Below are 17,029 nucleotides of genomic sequence, written 5' to 3'. Positions count from 1 at the left end.
CATTCGTGGCTCTGAAAGCACTCCCGACGCAGGAAGTCCCTTGCGCAGCCGACCCCTTCCCTCTCGGCTGCATGGGACGCCCTTTGTCACGATCTGGGAGTGTTGCCCCGGAGGTGTTGCCAGAGTGGTGGCAAGGCCCGATCCAGGCCCTACCGCCTACCCCTGGGAGATCCTTGCTCCTGCCGGACACCTGATGGAGATGGTGCTGCAGCTCACCCCTGTCGGCGCCTCCCCCTACAGGCGACCGCAGTCTTAGGACCCCCAGGCCCGACCAGCAGCCTCCAGGTGAGGGCAACCCAGGCTCTCTCTCCCCACGGAACCAGAGGCAACAGGCCCGCCTCCTACAGCTGTTTGGCCCCAGTCCTGAGGGCCACCTCTCAGGTCGAGGCCCCCAGACCGGAGGGCCTCCCTGCACCCCACCAACGAGGCTCCAGTACGAGGGCCTCCTCTCAGGTCGAGGCCCCCAGACAGGAGGGCCTCCCTGCACTCCATCGACGACACTCTCCTGCGGGCAGTGTATTGCCCTCTACAGGAAGGCTCCCCCTAGGGCCTCCCCCTCACGCCCAGACACCAAAGTGATTTGTACCCAGGACACACAGGTAAATAGTGACGCCCCTTGTATCACGAACAATCAAGACGGGAAAATAACTGTGAATAGTAACAAAGTGAGGGCCAGAATAATGCCAGTGAAAGTTACCACTAACCTATTAAAGCCCGATATCCGGCAGAATAGAAAATAGCCTGAGTCCCAGAAAAGAGAACTTATAGTAATTGTGAACCAAGACTAGGGTGCGCGGAAGAATCAAAAGTCAGTGTACAAGTGCCGTCGCGACCAAGTGTCTACATCGTGTTGCGATCTGCACCCTGTCTAGTTGTAGTAGTATTCACCCCACTGACTCTTGGCCTTGTTCATCCCCAGTGCATTGGACTAAATATATATACAGTAATATTAATTCTGCCTAAAGACTAAATAAGGGTATCACAATATTATAACTAATAACATAAGTGTACATGCAGAATACTGTGTCTCAAGTGTAACTGTGAATCTTGGTGTTAAAGGCTAACTCTGTGTCCCTGTCTACTGTATATCCAATACCACTCTGTGTTATATTGTAACGGTGTAGAAATTAAGGCAATAGATGTATTACGGTATACTGCCTGGTTTTTATGTCCTGTTCCTTTGTGGGTGCTTTACTTCCTGTCCGGAAAGAGGACCCTGCTCAGTCGCTGGTGTTCTTAGGACGAGAAGTCGACCTAAAAACACCCAGCATAACACTGGTGGTCAGCGGTGGTTCTGGATCTGAATAAAGCACGGAGGAACGATAAAGGAAATCTTGCACAATGGCAGCCAAACCTCACATCCAATTGCCAAAATTCAACCCGGACCAATGTGACATTGATGAGTACTTGGATATGGTTAAACCCCTTAGACATAGGGTTCGACTCCGACAGAGAAAAGATAGCCGTCACATTACCTAACCTGGGCAAAATAATCGCCACTATCGCACCAAAAATCGTCCCAGAACTGACATGGGACCAATTCTCACACATTGTGAGGCAGGCTTTCATGCCTTCTATGGGCAGAGTTGTCGCTCTATCTCAACTCCACGCCCTCACCTACGACGGTAACCTAGACGACACCTTCATACAGGCCCGGCGCCTCGTCAGCGCCGCTTATCCCGAGGCAGCCAGAAATACTCAGGATCTACACACTTTCAATGCCCTGCTGAGGATTCTCCCTAGCACAGTCAGGGAGCATTTCATCATCTATGATCCCTCAGGGAACATGGATCAGGACCTGCAACTCGTCCAACGTCTCTTTGCTCCCCGTCCCATACCACAACCTATCCACGCGGTGAGCAAATTCCCCACAACCAAAATACCCCCACCAAAACCAAAGCCGCCACCTCCTACTGTGCCCAGGGCCCACCCGCAGAAGAAACGCCCCAACCCCAGGGATCAAGGCAACCTCATCACAATTAATCCCTGGGAGTTCACGGCCTGCAGTCGCACCTGCCCCCTGCATGACATTAGAGAGCAGCTCAAGGCAAGCAGGCGCAGAACCTTTCCACAGGGGTGCAAAAAGGTCCCCTCCTTAGAAGACGACGCCCAAGAAGACGACGCGCCACCCCTAGCCTACCCAGGACCGGACAACGAGGAACATGACGAACACGTCCACACTCAGCAGATGGATTTTTAGGCCTGCCCCCGCACTTCCCCACAGTGGCGGGGGCCACCTCACACAAAATTTGGCTGAACGAGGTCAAGGCTAGACTACTGGTAGACAGGGGAGCAGCCAGGTCATGCCTCTACTCCCACTTCTACTCCAGCCACACCTCTGCTTTCGCCCCTCTTCTCCCCACCTCAGCCAACCTCGTAGACGAGGGGAATGGCCCCCTGCCCATCCGTGGGGAAACCCGGGCCCTTTGGACCAACCCTCACCAACGAGTATCCACCAATCACCCCTTCATCATATTTGATTCCACATGCCGTCAGTATGATGGATACCTTGTGCTGGACCTCCTCCAAAAACTTCACGCAACCATCGATTGTCATCAGCGCCACCTCCACTTCAGTCCAGCCCCCCCCCAAACAAGCATCAATCACAAAAGAAAAAAAAAAAAAAAGAAGAAACACAACACCACCACCCACACACCACGCTCACCCCCCCCCAACACTCACCTTCCCCAACCCACCTGTACATGCAACCTCACCCCAATCTCACTCGACCCCTCACTCCATCACTCTCCATCCCCATCTCCCGCTCCACCTCTACTGGCCCCCTCTCCATCTTCTCCTGCCACTATCGCTTCCACAGTCACCATTCCACCCCACCACGAAGCTTGAGTAGAACTAAACAGACCCTCTGGTACCTCCGTCCTTTTCTCTCTTTCCTTACCCACCGGACCCCTCTCATCCAGTTTAGTCTCCCCCACCTTCCTCCCCCTCCGTGCCCAGGCAATATGTATCGTAAACCTCGCCACAACACCACTAACTCTACCACGAGGACTCATCATTGGCAACACGGAAGAAGCCGAACCATGCCAAACACCACTCCCTAACCACCCCACTCTCCCTGACCTACCATCACACCAATCCCCTTCCCAAACCAACAGCCTCCGACAACTACTCTTGGACTTTCAGGACCTTTTTTCCTCCGGCCCAACAGACCTCGGCCACACTACTTATCACAGTCACGAGATACACACGACCGGACCTCCCATTCGCCAACCATCGCGCCAGAAAAATCCTAAGCAGCGGGCAGAAGACCAGCAGGTCCAGGATATGCTTGATGCCAGTGTCATCTCCAACTCCACCAGCCTGTGGTCCTCACCCGTCGTACTCGTGACAAAAAAAAGAAGGAACCATGCGCTTCTGCGTTGATTACCACAGAGTAAATGACGTTACCATCAAGGATGCCATGCCCCTACCCAGAATTGATGACTCCCTTGACTCCCTGCACAGCTCAACATGGTTCTCTACTAGACCTGCAATCAGGTTACTGGCAGGTCCCCGTTCACCCAGACGACAAACAAAAAACCGCCTTTTCAACCTCGAACAGGAAACACTATGAATTTAACATCTTTCCCTTCGGACTCTGCAACGCCCCATCCATATTTTCCCGCCTCATGGAATCTGTCCTGAGCGGTCTGACCTGGGAAACCTGCCTGGCCTACCTGGATGATGTCATAGTCTTCAGTCACACCTGGGCCAACCACCTCCACCGCCTCAAACAGGTGTTCCAATGCATACACCAGGGTGGGCTTAAACTCAAACCCACAAAGTGCGTCCTGGCCGAACGATCCGTCTCCTTCCTAGGGCACGTGATCAGAGCCGAGGGCATCTCACCTGACCCCGACAAACTACGTGCGACTGCTGACATCCCCCTACCTCGCGACGTACATGAAACCAGGGCCTTCGTAGGTCTAACTTCATATTACAGACGCTTTGTAAAAGGGTTTGCCGACATCGCCAAACCCCTCCATGACCTGACAAAAAAGGGTGAACCATTCATATGGACAGAACCGAGAAAAACTGCATTCAACACCCTCAAGTCCAAGTTGATCTCTGCCCCCATCATCGCATTCCCAGATTACAACCTCCCCTTCCGTCTGTACACCGACGTCTCCCTCATAGCCATAGGGGCTGTCCTTGCCCATGTACAACACGGCCGCAAACATATAATCGCCTGTGCCAGCTGCACCCTGAATCCAGCTGAAAGAAATTATGCGGTCACCAAACGCGAGTGCCTCGGAATCATCTGGGCTCTCGAATACTTCCGTTCATATATCTCCGGCACCCACGTAGTTGTCATTACTGACCACCAATCCCTGCAATGGTTGCGCCAATCCAATGCCACCAAGCCCAACTCATATGATGGCGAGAAGCACTCGAAGAGTACGATTTCGAGACATCATACCGACCAGGCAAGTTGCACACTAATGCAGACGCCCTTTCCCGCCTACCCATCAATGCCATTTGCCCAGAACCAGACCTAATCCAAATGTGGAAAAATAAGCAACGTCCTACCTGGATCCCGCCAAGCACATTTGCCAAGCTCCACCTTCACGGCGACCACCTGTTCAATCCCAACGGCAACATCGTCCTAGACCCTACCACCGCACATGACGCTATGCTGCACCTTCACGCCAACAATGGCATCCACCTCGGGACCAAGAAACTCTTACAAGTTTTCAGTGATAGGTAGTGGATAGCTAACCCATCCACCATTGCCAAAAACATCATCCAATCCTGCCACGCCTGTGCTTTGGGGAAAGACATCACTTGCACACCCGGCCCTTCAGGAAAACTAACGGCACAGAAACCGCGGCAGTTACTTTCCCTTGACATCGTCGGCCCCCTCACACCTAAAGCGGGATACAATCCTACCCCTCCGCCACCACCTCCACCCGCCCTCCACCACTGACCCCCTTCACCACCTCAAACGCTACCTCCAAGCCCAACAAGACCTTACGTCCGACACCAACCACTCCAACTCCTACAAATCAGGCCAGTCCGTCGTTGTGGCACACCTACCCGCTCCCACCAAAACCTCTCCCCGGTTCGATGGTCCCTTCAAAATAGTCAGAGTCCCTAACCCCTACCAGGCGATCATTGACCACCAAGGACAGCCACGCATATATCACAATCGCCACGTGCAACCTTTCCACCCCTCCAACAATGACCACCCTCACACCCGCGCGCCCCGCACCTCTCCCCGCGCACCTGTCCCCTCAGCGTCTTCTAAGAATTACCCCCCAGACACCTACTCATACTTCTACTCATACTCCTTCTCACCCCCACCCTCCACCTCACCCTCGAGCATGCCGCCTCCAACACCACCCCCCAACACCAACCCTAACCCCCAAACCCCCGCCCTCAATCACGACCATCCTACCTCTACACCACCTCCACTGCCTACATCACCGCCCCCGCTGCCCACAGCCGAATCCTCGGCCCCCCAGCCAGACCACCCCCCGCCCGACACCGCCACATCCCCGCAACCCACCACTCACCCCCCTCCCACTTGTCCACCCACCACCTCCCACATCACAACACTCTCCAGCCCACCACGCACAAGCACCACCCGCCCAATCACCCCCCCCCTACCCCACGACCATTCTCATTATATGCGCCACACTGCACCCCCCCCGCCTCCACCCCCAATGGCAGCACGCCCTCACCACCACCACATGCCCAACCACCCTCACCCACTCTCACCACTACCACCACCAGGTCAGGACATCTCTCACGCCCACCCTCCAGATACACACCAATACCGCTGCCCACCGCCCACGCACCCCACCATTCACCACCACAAACCACCCACACCCCAAACACCTCCCCCATAACCCTCCCTCTCCACCAAGCATGATGGAATCCTCTCAAATCCCAATTCCCCACAGTACAACGCTCCTCCCACCGACCCATCCCCCAGAAAAGCCCCAACCTCCCGTCTCTTGCCAGCATTCAGCTTTTGCCTCCCCACCAAGCACCATTGCCCGAGATGAGGATCACCAGAATCCACTGGCTGCCCCATGACCGCCCACATGTCAGGATCCGGGAGACACACCACCTTCTCCGCCTCATACGCCGGACCGACCACCCATCCTCCCTCCGGTTCACTCTCAACCCCCACCGAGAGCCAAACCCCGTCACCTTCCACTGGACCAGCCTCCTACAACATCTCACCCCAGCCCACCAGACATCCACCACCACAACATACCACCACCAGTAATGGGGCCGTGACTTCTTTACCATGGAGGGTGGTAAAATACCCACCGCCAGACCACCCACCCCACCACCGAGCCGCTACCACACCACCACCCCAGGAGGACACAACGGTGGGGCTAGTGACCCAGTACAAGAGGGTCACCGGGACACTACTGTCCTGAGTCCCTTTTCCCCGCAACTACCCCAACACCAGGTGAGCAGAAAGAGACAATGACCTTGCAAGCAGGACAGCCATCACCAGAATCAGGGTGGGACTGAACAAGACTCAGTTCCAGGTAACACCGCATCGACGGCCACTATACGTGACAGGGAAGGACGGCCACTGTATGCCCTTCAGTTACCTCCCCAAGGGCAGGAGGCCCAAGGCTACAGCCAGAAGTACACACCAGGGTAAGTAGACCCTCGGCTACAGCCTCAGTGTGTACCGGAGAGGGCGCGGCCTCTGTGCACCCCTCTCCTGCTGTTCTCTCCTACGGGAGCAACACCGTGTCGACGGCCACTGTACATGACAGGAAAGGAGTGGCCACTGTACGCCCTTCAGTTACCTCCCCAAGGGCAGAAGGCCCAAGGCTACAGCCAGAAGTACACACCAGGGTAAGTAGACCCTCGGCTACAGCCTCAGTGTGTACCGGAGAGGGCGCAGCCTCTGTGCACCCCTCTCCTGCTGTTCTCTCCTACGGGAGCAACACCGCGCCGACGGCCACTGTACGTGACGGGGAAGAAGCGGCCACTATACGCCCTTCAGTTGCTTCCCAAAGGGCAGGCAGGCTTACGTCTATGGCTGAAGTACACACCAGGGTAAGTAGACCCTCGGCTACGGCCTCAGTGCGTACTGGAGAGGGCGCGGCCTCTGTGCGCCCCTCTCCTGCTTTTCTCTCCTATGAGAGCAACACCACACCGACAGCCACTGTACGTGATGGGGATGGAGCGGCCACTGTATGCCCTTCAGTTGCTTCTCTAAGGGTAGATAAGCTCCAGGCTACGGCCAAAGTACGTACCAGGGTAGACAGACCCTCGGCTATGGCCTCAGTACATACTGGAGAGGGCGCGACCTCTGTGCACCCCTCTCCTGTTTTTCCTTCCTACGGGAGCAACACCGCGTCGACGGCCACTGTATGTGATGGGGAAGGAGCAGCCACTGTACGCCCTTCAGTTGCTTCTCATAGGGCGGGTAGGCTCACGGCTACGGCCACAGTACGTACCTGGGTAAGCAGACCCAAGGCTACGGCCTCAGTACGTACTGGAGAGGGCACGGACTCCGTGTACCCTTCTCCTGCCTTTTCCTCCTGCAGGAGCAGCACCGCAAGCACGGCCACTGTACGTGCGGGGGAAGGAACGGCCACTGTACACCCTTCAGCTGTGTGCCCTAGAAGTCACAAAACCACGTTCATGGCCACTGTACGTGACGGGGAAGGAGCGGCCACTGTACGCCCTTCATTCGTGGCTCTGAAAGCACTCCCGACGCAGGAAGTCCCTTGCACAGCCGACCCCATCCCTCTCGGCTACGTGGGACGCCCTTTGTCACCATCCGGGAGTGTTGCTCCGGAGGTGTTGCCATAGTGGTGGCAAGGCCCGATCTAGGTCCTACCGCCTATCCCTGGGAGATCCCTGCTCCTGCCGGACACCCGATGGAGACGGTGCCGCAGCTTACCCCTGTCGGTGCCTCCCCCTACAGGCGACCGCAGTCTTAGGACTCCCAGGCCCGATCAGCAGCCTCCACTTGAGGGCAACCCAGGCTCTCTCTCCCCACGGAACCAGAGGCGACAGGCCCGCCTCCTACAGCTGTTTGGCCCCAGTCCTGAGGGCCACCTCTCAGGTCGAGGCCCCCAGACCGGAGGGTCTCCCTGCACTCCACCAACAAGGCTCCAGTATGAGGGCCTCCTCTCAGGTCGAGGCCCCCAGACAGGAGGGCCTCCCTGTACTCCATCGACGACACTCCCCTGTGGGCAGTGTATTGCCCTCCACAGGAAGGCTCCCCCTAGGGCCTCCCCCTCATGCCCGGACACCAGAGTGATTTGTACCCAGGACACATGGGTAAATAGTGATGCCCCTTGTATCACGAACAATCAAGACAGGAAAATAACGGTGAATAGTGACAAAGTGAGGGCCAGAATAATACCAGTGAAAGTTACCACTAACCGATTAAAGCCCAATACCCGGCAGAATAGAAAATAGCCTGAGTCCCAGAAAAGAGAACTTATAGTAATTGTGAACCAAGACTAGAGTGCACGGAAGAATCAAAAGTCAGTGTATAAGTGCCGTCGCGACTAAGTGACTACATCAAATGTCGCGATCTGCACCCTGTCTAGATATAGTAGTATTCAACCCACTGACTCTTGGCCTTGTTCATCCCCAGTGCATCGGACTAAATATATATAATATTAATTCTGTCTAAAGACGAAATAAGGGTATCGCAATATTATAACTAATAACATAAGTGTACATGCAGAATACTGTGTCTCAAGTGTAACTGTGAATCTTGGTGTTAAAGGCTAACTCTGTGTCCCTGTCTACTGTATATCCAATACCACTCTGTGTTATATTGTAACAGTGTAGAAATTAAGGCAATACATGTGTTAAGGTATACTGCCTGGTTTTTATGTCCTGTTCCTTTGTGGGTGCTTTACTTCCGGTCCGGAAAGAGGACTCCGCTCAGTCGCTGGTGTTCTTAGGACGAGAAGTCGACCTAAAAACACCCGGCATAACATATATATATATATATATATATATATATATATATATATATGTAATTTATATTTATATATTATAATTATATATATAATTTATATATATATATTATATATATATATATATATATATATATATATATATATATATATATATATTATATATATATATATATATATATATATATATATAATTTATATATATATTATATATATATATATATATATATATATATATATATATATATATATATATATATATATATATATATGTATATATATATATATATATATATATATATATATATATATATATATATATATAACGTTGGGTCTGGTTAGTACTTGGATGGGTGACCGCCTGGGAACACCAGATGCTGTTGGCATCCCTACGTGTCAAGTGGGGTTGGTGGAGGATTAGTGCCCCTCCCTGTAAAACAATTAACTCTAAGCCCTTGGCCACCCCGTGTGGGATACATGGCGTCTGGCAATGAATGAATGAATGAATATATATATATATTATATATATATATATATATATATATATATATATATATATATATATATATATATATATATATATATTTATATATATAATTAATTATATATATATATTGTTACGGTTTGCGCCAGCCAGGGGCTATTACAAAAAGACAACAAGTCAGCCTTAGATGATCGGCCTCCACTGCGTTGCAAAAATAACGCAGACCCCGGCACTGACACTCCGCAAACTAGAGAAAAACTGCACAACGGAAGTACTTAAGAACGCAACACTCTGTACTTTGATAATAAAACGGAACAGCCTACCTATAGATCTAGCCTACTATCGCCACTACCGGAAGTAATACCGCCCGAGACAGTATACAGGAACACCTCCCACTTACTTCCGGTGGTGACGACTTTCTACTTAACCCGTGGTCCAAGGGGGAACGCAGTCAATAGCTCACGATGGTTCTCACTAGCCTTGAGCAAAGAGATGGGATTAACTGTGTAGGGGTTAGGGGTGTGTGTGTGTATGTACGTGTGTTGGGGAACGTTAACAAAGGCAGCGAGAAGACCACGGTGAGCCAAACTGGCCCTCCAAAGACAACACGGTTACAAAAATAAAATAACTACTTCCCTCAGTCAGCAACAAAAGAATAAAAATAAACTTAAATGAAAACGCCAGCTCGGCATAAAAATGACTGGGGAGAGAGAGAGAGAGTGTACAAGCACCCGATACTAAAGCTGGCTGGGAAGAGACTGGACTACTGCTAGGCTCGTGTTCAGCCAAGCGCGAACGCATGAATCAAATTAATTAATAAGAACTTAAATTCGTGCCCCTCTCTCTACAATAAATTGGTACTTCTAATGCAAGCAAAACATCATTAAATATACTGGTAGCTCACATAAGACAATCAAAATAATCAAATGCATTCTCAGCATGGTATGAAATAAAATTGCCCTCAGTGGCAGGAACGAAACAAAAGAACTTGTAACACTCGCTAATGTAAACTCGGCGAATGACACGGATACATACTGCATAATCCCCTAGCCCAGCTGTAACGGATACACCCGTGGGAACGGAAAGGCGGACAGCGTAACACGCCCTTCCCCAAGGGAAAATTTTGAGCCCTGGATCAAAATTTTCGAATCAAGACCCTGACCCCTCCCTGGATAAACAATCAGCAATTACGTTATCAATCCCCTTAATATGCCTAACTTCTAAATTGTACTCTTGCAAAAGCAAACTCCAGCGGGTCAAACGCTGGTTCTTAAATTTAAACTTGTTCAAAAACTGCAGGGGATGATGGTCTGAATAAATCTTGATCACAGGGCCAAAAGGGGGCAGGTAGACAGCAAAGTGTTGCAGGGCCAGGATAATCGCTAATAACTCCTGCTCTATGACGGAATAGTTCTTCTGGGCTCTATTAAACTTCTTTGAGAAGTATGATATGGGATGTTCAACCTGGCCCTCATCCGGCTGCATCAACACTGCTCCTACCCCTACTCGGCTAGCATCAACTGCCAGCACAAAAGATTTGTCAAAATCTGGTGCACGCAATATAGGGTGGTGGCACAGCAGAGACTTAACAGTAGTAAAAGCTTGCTCACACTCGGCTGTCCACTGCCACTTCTTATCCTTGCGCAATAAGTCAGTAAGAGGGGCAAGCACTGTGGAGTAATTCCCAATAAATCGTCTGTAACAGCCGATCATGCCCAAAAATCGCTGGAGGGCACGGCGACACTGGGGTGCTGCAAAGTTGGAAATGGCATCCACCTTAGCCTGAGGTGGAGCCACTTGCCCATGTCCTACAACAAATCCAAGGTACTGGACCTTAGCACGTACGAACTCGCACTTGTCTAAGTTGACTACTAAGCCAGCTTCCTCCAACCGCTTAATGAGCATTTCCACATGATCAAGGTGCTCCTCCCACTTGGTGTCATACACAATGACATCATCGATGTAAACGACACAATTAGGTATGCCATCCACCACTTTATCCATAAGCCTCTGGAAAGTGGCTGGAGCATTCTTCAATCCATAAGGCATCACCTGGCACTGATATACTGCACCACTGACAACAAAGCTAGCCACTTGTTTAGCCCGTTCCGTCAGCGGGACCTGCCAGTATCCTTTTACCAAGTCAAGTTTGGTGATATAAGTGGCATTTCCCACCTTGTCCACGGAGTCATCGACCCGAGGCAAGGGATAAGCATCGGTCTTAGACAGTGAGTTAACCTTCCGGAAGTCCACACACAACCTAACCTTCCCATCTGGCTTCGGCTGCAAGGTAACTGGTGAACTCCACTCACTGAAACTCCTCTTAATCAATCCATGGTCCAACATATACTTGATCTCATTATCGAGAGCTTTCTGTCTGATAGGGTTGATGTGGTAGGGAGCTAATTTTACAGGCTTACTATCCCCAACATCAATGTCATGAGTAGCCCAAGTTGTCAATCCCGGTGAATCTCCAAAAACTTTCGGATGTTTCCATAATCTGTTGCACAGCTCTTCTCGCTTTACTGGATCAAGGTGTCGCAATTTCTCAACCAGAGCTGCATAACCATTGCCCTCCCATAGGTCAGCTGGTAACATCTCACCACGACTAAGCACTTCCTCCTGCTCCTCCAACTCACTACCAATCGTCAAAACTACAGGAGCGCTCTTATCCCTGGTTCCCTCGACGTCCGCTCCAAAGTCACCTTCCAGGGACTGTGGCTGTAACCCTGGTCCACTACTCACATCATCGGCACCAACAGCTCCCTCCACAGCACGTTCCTTTGATGCCACGTCCTCCTTTCCCCGTCCTTCACATCCCAGGTGAGAGACTTCAGCAGTCATCCCACAATGAGAATCAACTGGGCGGTAGTATGGCTTCAACATATTAATGTGGCACAACTGAGTACTCTTCCGCCTGTCTGGGGTAACAATTAGATAGTCAAGTTCCCCAACTTTCTTCTTCACAATATAAGGACCACTGAATCTAGCTGCCAGAGGTTTTCCTTGCATGGGCAGCAGTGCCAAAACTTCATCTCCTTGCTTAAACTCACGACTTCTGACCTTCTTATCATAATGAGCCTTCATTTTCGCTTGAGCCCCGATTAGATGGTCACGGGCAAGCTCTAAAGCGCAATGCAGTCTCTCCCGAGTGCGGCAAACATAGTCAAGCATGGATTCCTGGTTGCCAGATTTGTTGTTACTCCAGGCCTCTCGCACCACATCCAAGGGACCACGAACTCTGTGCCCAAACACTAACTCATTGGGTGAAAACCCTAACGACTCAGTTGGTACCTCTCTCACTGCAAACATAACAAAGGGTACCGCTAGGTCCCAATCCTTTCCACTATCATAGCAGAAGGTGCGCAGCATGGTCTTTAAGGTCTGATGATGCCTCTCCAGGGCACCTTGTGACTGCGGATGGTAGGCAATGGACAAAATGTGTTTGATGCCCAACTCTGTCATTGTCTGCTTAAACAAATTAGATGTAAAATTCACTCCACGGTCTGACTGCAACTCCTTGGGCAGGCCAAAATGAGTAAAGAACAGGATAAGTTGCTTGACTACTGACTTCGCCTGCATGCTTCTGATTGGTATAGCCTCTGGGTATCGCGTTGTAACATCCATTATGGTTAACAAATACTTGTTTCCAGCAGAAGTAGGAGGTAAAGGGCCCACGATATCAATGATTACCCGGGTAAACGGAGGTTCAACTGCAGGAATGGGAGTCAAAGGGGCCACAGGAAGAACTTGATTAGGCTTGCCCACTATCTGACACGTGTGACAGCTCTTGATGTACGCAGCAACTTGTCCCGGCATACTTGGCCACCAAAAGTTATATCTTAAGCGCTGCACTGTCTTTCTGTTTCCCAAGTGACCTGCTAAAGGTCCCTCATGTGCTAACTGTATTAACGGCACCCTATACTGCACAGGCACCACCACCTGCACTAACTCACTCACTCCTCCATCCACCGTGGCGCCAGTGGGCGTCCATCGGCGATGTAAAACATTGTCTTTAATCAGGAACTCCTCCTTACCACACTCCATACTTCTTTCTTCCCCTACTCGAGCAAACAAGGGCTTTAATGTTACATCCTCCTGTTGCTTCACCCTCAATTCTGCTGACCCAACACCCGCCAGCTCTACTGAGGACTGAGATAAGGGACTGGTCGGGACACTGGATTGCGAAGGGCGATCAATCTCAGCGTTACCTCTAGTACACTCGACAGGGGGAGGAATGTCAGACTCCACACTGACATCATCATCACCTCTACCCTCAACAGTGACACACTGTTTCTCAGGCGCGTTTGACGGTGGTCCTGCATCCCCGCAGTCGACCCCAGCGTCCTGAAATTCTTCTAATTCAGTCGGTGGGCTGGGTTCAGTCTCCACACAGACACACTCAGCACCACCTCTAGTGTCCTGAGTGGGAAGTGGGGCGGCGTCCATGCACGCATTCCCACTCTCCTCACCCACTACAGCAACACTCTGCTCACTAGGTTCCTCCATTGGTGGCCCTGCCTCATCACAGTCGACCCCAAGAACCTGTGACTTCACCAGTTCTTCCTCCCGGGCTGCAACCTGTGCCATAGATCGTGTAATTGCACAGACCGGGAACATGGCTTCCACTTCTGCATCAACTTCAATACCAATTTCTGGGGCGTCAAAGCACTTCTCTGCCACAACAACTGGTGGGGGAAGAGATGGAAATACTTTCTCCCCAGCCAGGTCGTTCCCCAGCAGAAAATCAATCCCCTCTACTGGCATTACATCAGCAACAGCTACTTGAGCTGCAGCCTGAACAATGGGGCAATCGAGTTCCACATGAACATAATCATAGTATTCATCTGAGTTCATGCCTCTACACAGCACATACTTCCCAGAGTTTACAGGCCCTCCAGTCACGTTTCTGCACACAGACTGTTGTGCACAGGTATCACGAGCCACAGTAACTGGATAACTGATCCCATGAATTTTCACTGTGCCGTGACATATAAAAGGTTTACACCAGTCTAGGGACGATTTCTGAGGCAGTTCATCCGGAGGTGGCGTAGCATGTTGGGTAACCTTTTCAGCCTGAGGCTGGCAGCGAGCACAGCCGGCTGCACTCCAGCTTTCCACAGACTTCTCCCTCACCGTTACCACTCTCCCAACTCCTCTCGTTCACCTGACTCGAACCTACAATTAGTGCCACTGGTTTGGCATTTTGGGAGGCCTTCCACTTAGGACAGTTAGGCTTGATGTGCCCACTCTGTTTGCAAAAGTAACAAACTAGCTTCGAACTGGATACAGGGCTCTTTCTCCCAGAATTCTTTTTCTCCTCTGAACTTCCCTTGGACTGATTCACGGGAGATTTATCCCAGGCAGGGCCACTCACAGTCCTCTCCCTGGAATACTGAAAATTAGCATACTTGACCCCCATACTCCGCAAGGCAAACACCCGGTCATCAGCCCACGTCGCTGCTTCCTTCACGGTCTTAAATCTCTTCTCCCTAATTTTAACACCAATTTCTTTGTCAGCCATGTTGGTAAAATGTTCCATCAAAAGCAGTTCACGCACCTCGTTATACGAAGTGGCGCTCTCACTCAGCAACCACTCGTCTAACCTCTCCTCCAGATACCTAGCGTAGGCCATATAGGTGTCAGCAGGCCTTTTCCGAGCACCACGGAACAACAACCGATAAGCCTCTGGTCTAAGTTCATATGCCTTCAGGATGGCTGTTTTAAATTCATCATAATCATCTACATCCTCAGGGCTCAACCTATTATACACTTCCAAAGCTTTTCCCTTCAGCACATTAGATACCAACCCCACCCAGCGCTGCCTGGGCCACTCAAACTCCCTAGCCTTCTTTTCAAACCTGACAAACCATTCTGTCAACTTCAACTCATCAAATGCTGGCACTAATTTTAGACTCCTTGAGAACCAACTCTCCCTATCCTCTGCACGGCCTGAGGTTTGGGTATCTGAAGTTGGTCTATTAGCAGTCAGCTCCAAGCGAGTCTTCTCCAGCTCAAATCGCATTTTTCACGCTGCAACTCCATCTCCCTCTCTTCTTTTGCACGCTGCATTTCCCTCTCTTCTTTTTCACGCTGCATCTCCCTCTCTTCTTTTGCACGCTGCATTTCCATCTCCAACTTTTTCAACTCCAACTGCAACTGAGCCTCCGGTGACAAGGCTCCAGGGTATATGGGAGTGGAATGAACAACTCCAGGAAAGCACTAGACATACCTGGGGGAACTGCTCTAAACTGGCTCGGCGGCATCATAGATGGTAATAGTGGGAGTAGCGAAGCAGAGGCATTTCAGCACCATAGTCAAACTCAGGGCTCACACGGGGAGTACCTTTGCTATGTGCCTCTCGTTGTTCCATATCCACAGGTGACTCAGCACGTACGCGATCTGGTGTAGACACGCGTGACTCCATGGCGACAAATCAATGGCAGTACTAAATAATGAAATACTAATGCTGACTGAGAAACTACAAAACACATCAACTTCACCTCAAAGCACAGAGAACGCCAAGGTAACGATATCCTAGCAAGAAGAAGGCACTGTTAGGATATCCTGATGCGAGGTCGCCACTGTTACGGTTTGCGCCAGCCCGGGGGCTATTACAAAAAGACAACAAGTCAGCCTTAGATGATCGGCCTCCACTGCGTTGCAAAAATAACGCAGACCCCGGCACTGACACTCCGCAAACTAGAGAAAAACTGCACAACGGAAGTACTTAAGAACGCAACACTCTGTACTTTGATAATAAAACGGAACAGCCTACCTATAGATCTAGCCTACTATCGCCACTACCGGAAGTAATACCGCCCGAGACAGTATACAGGAACACCTCCCACTTACTTCCGGTGGTGACGACTTTCTACTTAACCCGTGGTCCAAGGGGGAACGCAGTCAATAGCTCACGATGGTTCTCACTAGCCTTGAGCAAAGAGATGGGATTAACTGTGTAGGGGTTAGGGGTGTGTGTGTGTATGTACGTGTGTTGGGGAACGTTAACAAAGGCAGCGAGAGGACCACGGTGAGCCAAACTGGCCCTCCAAAGACAACACGGTTACAAAAATAAAATATCTACTTCCCTCAGTCAGCAACAAAAGAATAAAAATAAACTTAAATGAAAACGCCAGCTCGGCATAAAAATGACTGGGGAGAGAGAGAGAGTGTACAAGCACCCGATACTAAAGCTGGCTGGGAAGAGACTGGACTACTGCTAGGCTCGTGTTCAGCCAAGCGCGAACGCATGAATCAAATTAATTAATAAGAACTTAAATTCGTGCCCCTCTCTCTCTCTACAATAAATTGGTACTTCTAATGCAAGCAAAACATCATTAAATATACTGGTAGCTCACATAAGACAATCAAAATAATCAAATGCATTCTCAGCATGGTATGAAATAAAATTGCCCTCAGTGGCAGGAACGAAACAAAAGAACTTGTAACACTCGCTAATGTAAACTCGGCGAATGACACGGATACATACTGCATAATCCCCTAGCCCAGCTGTAACGGATACACCCGTGGGAACGGAAAGGCGGACAGCGTAACATATATATATATATATATATATATATATATATATATATATATATATATATATATATATATATATATA

At 50.5% G+C, this 17,029-nt stretch overlaps 1 protein-coding gene across 1 annotated transcript in view; it reads right to left on the bottom strand.

Annotated features, from left to right (window-relative positions):
* Positions 1 to 17,029, bottom strand: part of LOC145390686 (sacsin-like) — a 333,656-nt gene that overhangs the window by 307,762 nt on the left and 8,865 nt on the right. The gene's annotated exons all lie outside the window — the stretch shown is intronic.

The sequence above is a fragment of the Coenobita brevimanus genome, chromosome 15, assembly GCF_032717465.1.
Source record: "Coenobita brevimanus isolate Jiangsu-jjx chromosome 15, ASM3271746v2, whole genome shotgun sequence".
Lineage (NCBI taxonomy): Eukaryota > Metazoa > Arthropoda > Malacostraca > Decapoda > Coenobitidae > Coenobita > Coenobita brevimanus.
Note: the sequence above shows the minus strand (reverse complement) of the source record. Positions and strands in the feature narration are given on the sequence as shown.